Source organism: Gekko japonicus, unplaced genomic scaffold (assembly GCF_001447785.1).
Source record: "Gekko japonicus isolate JY-2015 unplaced genomic scaffold, Gekko_japonicus_V1.1 scaffold1966, whole genome shotgun sequence".
In the NCBI taxonomy this organism is placed as follows: Eukaryota; Metazoa; Chordata; class Lepidosauria; order Squamata; family Gekkonidae; genus Gekko; species Gekko japonicus.
In genome coordinates this window covers 124,236-129,109 of record NW_015164249.1, presented here as the reverse complement: position 1 = coordinate 129,109, position 4,874 = coordinate 124,236, and the positions used below count along the sequence as shown (strand labels likewise).

Sequence of the window (4,874 nt, the reverse complement as noted above, 5' to 3'; positions counted from 1 at the left end):
CTAACAGCAGAAACTCATTAGGATTGGCTACATTAGGGGTGTGTGGTCTAACATGCAAAGAAGTTCCTGCTACAAAAAAGCCCTGGGTTTTGACAACAAACAAAGTAAAAAGAATAAGAAGCAAAAGGTGAGTGTGGTAACATGGGGGTGTGGCCTAATATGCTAATCAGCTGTGATGTCAGGGTGTGGCTTATTATGCTAATGCGTTTCTGCTGTTGGGTGTGGCCTATTATGCTAATAAGTTCCTGCTGGGCTTTTTCTACAAAAACCCCCCTGCTTATGCCCATCAGTACACAATCGGTATTAGGGTCAACATCTTGAAAGGCAAAGATGTTCTTTAAAAAAGCACTAAAACAAATCCTCAATGGTTGACGAGGTTCCAAAGCCTCAGCCGGTGAGTGGAGTACTGAGAATTCGGCACCCTGCATATAGCTCTTTGCCACTTCCCTCTTGGCTGTCCAAGGGAGAAGCAAAACATTCAAAACAAGCCAATAGGTGTAATTTGTCTTGAATTTAGATTACTTGTGTGGGGGGCGGGAGAACAATGTATGAGGGTTCTGGAAGGGCTTCCAGTAGGGCTGCCAGCTCTGGGTTGGGAAATACTTATGTTGGGGGCGGAGCCTGGGGAGGGCGGGGTTTGAAAAGGGGGAGGGACCTCAGCATGGTATAATGCCATAGATAATTTATGATGTAGCCAAATCGCTCACTCACAACTTTAATGGCAGTAGCTCACAAAGTAGAAGTTTTGCTCACAAAACTCCACAGCTTAGAGGGAACATTGCTCCCCACCCCTCCACTCGCACCTGCTGATGTGACCTTGGGTCAGTCACAAGCTCTGGCACAGCTGTCCTTGAAGAAAGAGCAGCTTGTGTCAAGAGTTCTCTCAGCCCCACCCACCTCACAGGGTGTCTGTTTGTGGGGAGGGGAAGGGAAAGGAGTTTGTCAGCCGCTCTGGGACTCCGAGTGAAGGGCGGGGTAGAAATCCAATCTCCTCCTCCTCCTCCTCCTCTTCCCCTCCCCCCCTCCTCTTCTTCTTCTTCTTCTTCTTCTTCTTCTTCTTCTAATTCCAGGAGATCTTGAGCCACCACCTGGAGGCTGTCAACCCTAGGTTGCTGTCATTATTTGCCACCAGGGGATTCGCTTTCACTGCTGAATTTTTGAAATTCTTTTTGGCATGTCTGCCTTCTGCATACTTTTCACCATTATGCTTACTGAGCGAGCCCTTCCAAGTGTATTTCTTGCTCGTCACCCACGGACTAGCACCAAGTCATCTAAATCTCCAATTCTGATTTACATAAAATGAAGCCCTAAAGAGCTATTTCGAGGGGACAATTTGGGGAGCTCTCAAAATGACGTCAGCGTCTTGTAACTTCATGTAGCCCTCGCACGGATTTTACTTCCACGTTTGGGCTGTATATGAGAACGAGTGCTTTTGGGGGCAACCTGTTACAGGTGTTTCCTGAAAGGAAAATAAAAGTGTTCACACACAGTCATTTTAACCTCTTCTTCCATCAACTGCTTGTTTTTTCTGGACAAGGGGGTTAAAATAAGGAAATAAATTTAAATATTATTATTTTAAATCAGATAATTTATTTACGGCTGAAAGATTAATTCATTTCTTCATTCTTCCCAAAATTTATTCTTTTTCCTGTCATACTCCCTTCTCATATCTAATGTCTACTGTTCCGAGCCCTGCAGCCAGCTGTGTTTTTCCCCTGTCATCCCTTTTTTTTTACATCTCTTCATTATTTAGTTCTGTTAATACGCCTTCCTGTTCCTTACAATATTCACTGTATTTCTTTTTGTTTATACATTCTCTCTCTCTTTCTCTCTCTACATTAACTTTCTTCTCTTCTATCCCTTTATGCCCCTAACATTCTCTCCCTTCACCTTCAGGGCCCTGCGGGGCCTCTTACAGTTCCTCAGGGCCTGCAAGACGAAGCACTTCCACCAGGATTTCAACTAAGGAGCTGCATTAAATACCGAGGAGTGCCCCTGTGCCCTGGCCTTACCGCCTACAGCCTGTGCCCGCCGCACAAATAAGTCAAACAAATTGAGCTGGTGAGAATACCATCAGGATTGTATCGCCACCTAAGTAGTATTGCGAACTTGAAACCTCTGCTCTCACACTTTATTAGACCATGTTCCAGCACTTTAGGGCTTTTTAAAAAATGAAGTGTCACGCTATTTTATGATGATGTTATTTGTGATTGTTTTAAGTGTATTTATATGAATTTTATGTAAGCTGCCCAAAGCCTGCCTTGGCAGGAAGGGCGGGGTATAAACTGGATGGATGGATGGATGGATGGATGATTTTATTTTCTAAAGCGAGGGTTTATCTCCAATCTCAAGTCTCCATCGGGTTTCACTAGCAGTGCCCTTACCTGCGGAACGTCTTGCCACTGGACTGCAGAATTCCCCTTGTGCTCAAACATCATAAGAGCAAGTCCTATATGACTACCTGAGTCTTGTGATCTCTGTCCCTCATACCCTTCATTCTTGAGCCCTGTTGGCAGGGCCTCTCTCATATTTTTTAAATTCCTGAACAGTGGTTCTTAAAAGCCCTAGCAGAAACCACTTCTGTGAGAGCGAGATAAATAGGCACACACAAACTTCAATCAAAGAAATCCCCCCCCCCAAAAGGGGATCCCTTTTTCTTTTTCTTTTTGCTTTTTTAAACTTACTGTTCTGGTGACATGGTTTACAAAAGAGTCCGAGCGATCGAGCTGCAAAAAAGAAAGGAGAGACAGGAAGATAAGAATCAATCAGCTTTATCGGTCAGGTACTCTTAGAGAGACAGTGCACCCTTCACAGTATACGACCAAACCAGTACTGATGAACTGTGTGAGCAGCACTCCCTGAGGCACTCTAAGCAGGGGGCTGTTTTCCTTCCACTTTTTGTTTCACAGCTTAGATAGAGAGGGCCAGTGCTCATGTGTTTCCAACCCCTTTTTAACCTGCTCCTTCTCTACTGAGCCAAGGGTGGCACAGACGGGGGTTATCTCCCTCTATATGAGGGAGGTTAGGCCAAGAGGGGGGGGGGCAATTCCCCCAGGGCTATCAAGGCAGCTTTGTGGCTGAGAAAGGAGTACAGAACCAGGTCTCCTTAGAGATATGGGGGGGGGGGGCGCGGACAGCATTCTCTTCTCCAGAATTTTTTTTCTTCAGTTTTTCCAATGGAGAATTTGGAGATGTTGGGGAGCACCGGGGGGCCGGGCACGCTGGGGGCGGGGCCACGGCCCTACAAGGGAAAACTCTATGGTTTTCCCTTGTATGGTCATGGCCCTGCCCCCAGTGTGCCCGGCGTCATGACGTCACTGCCCTGTGATGCAAATGCGGCGCACGCTTCTCGCACGCGCGCGCACACACACACTGGGATCCCCCAGGAGTCCCCCACCGGCGAGGTAAGTCACAGTTGGCAACCCTAAGAGGCGCACTACAGGGCACTTGTTGCTTGCGGGATGCCTGGCTGCCTCCTGCCAGTCACCTTTAAAGCTGAAATAACTGTGCTCCCGTAGTGTGTGCAGTGCAGCAGGCTGCAATCCTCTCTAGTATTAGGCGCAGTCGCAATTTTGCTGCTAAAAATAAAAGGACGCCGGTGTGTACTTTTAAATTTCATAAATGTGTCAAATAATACTATTTTGTATGCTAATCAATCTACATGTAAGAAATCAAACAAAATAAATATCGACAACCAGAAAGAAGCCATCAATTTCAAAGACAGCAAGAAACATATCACTAAAAGCATATCACTTCCCTTTTGTAAACAGGCAACTGCACAGGATCAATAAACTAAGAAAAAGCTTGGTGGGGAGGGATGTTTTTATTGGGTCCTAAGAGACTGGAGGCTGTCAACCCTAGGTTGCTGTCATTATTTGCCACCAGGGGATTAGCTTTCCCTGCTGAATTTTTGAAATTCTTTTTGGTATGTCTGCCTCCTGCACACACTTTTCACCATTATGCTTACTGAGCGAGTTCTTCCAAGTGCATTTCTTGCTCGTCACCCACAGACTAGCAACAAGTCATCTAAATCTCCAATTCTGATTGGAAGCCCTCCCACTGTTGCCCCCTGCCCCAGCACCTAGAATACAGAGCATTACCGCCCCAAACCGAGCGTTCCATCTATACCTTGTGGCTAACAGCCACCGATGGACCTCTGCATCCGACCCTGTCCCCAGTCTTACAACACTCTTACTCACCACTCCCAACCACAATTGATTTTAAACGACCAGAAAAGAGGAATTTGGGATGCATGAAAAAATTCCATTCAGGAGCAGGCAGAGACCCAGACTAGGAACCAGGGTTGCCAACCTCCAGGTGGGGCCTGGAGATCTTCTGGAATTATAATTGACTAGGGGAAAAGGCCCATTGTGGAAATAAATACAACGGCCTCTAGAAAGAGGCTCAGGGCAGGTGCCCCAGCCTTGGACACTCAGTGTCAATTTGCTGTGGCGACCTCAGCAGGGTATAATGACACTGACTCCACCATTTTCTCCAGAGGAACTGATCTCTCCTACCTAAAGAACAGTTGTAATTTTGAGTGATCTCCAGCCCTCACCTGGAGATTGGCAACGATGGTTCCCCAGAAGGGAATAGTTGGTTTGGAGGGTGGAGTCTATGGCTTTGTACCTGTCTGAGGTCCCACGCCTCCTGAAACCTCACCCTCTCCAGGCTCCATCCCTCACATCTCCAGGAATTTCCCACCTGGAGTTGGCAACCCTATCTCCTTCCCAGCCAATCATCAACCTACCTTTATTTCCCCCTCACTCTTCAGCTTTCCACCCCCCACACACCTGCAGCCTCTCCCATGCTCTGAAGCCCTGACTGCTACGTCACATTGGCTGTCATACCTCAGCAGCATATAAGGATACAGA

The 4,874-nt window shown here is 46.9% G+C and overlaps 1 long non-coding RNA gene across 1 annotated transcript in view; it reads right to left on the bottom strand.

Annotated features, from left to right (window-relative positions):
* LOC107108240 overlaps positions 1–4,874 on the bottom strand; it is a 29,267-nt gene that overhangs the window by 8,885 nt on the left and 15,508 nt on the right. Inside the window, exon 2 of the long non-coding RNA XR_001482429.1 lies at positions 2,685–2,726. This is a non-coding gene — a long non-coding RNA (uncharacterized LOC107108240). The remainder of the gene's footprint in view (positions 1–2,684; positions 2,727–4,874) is intronic.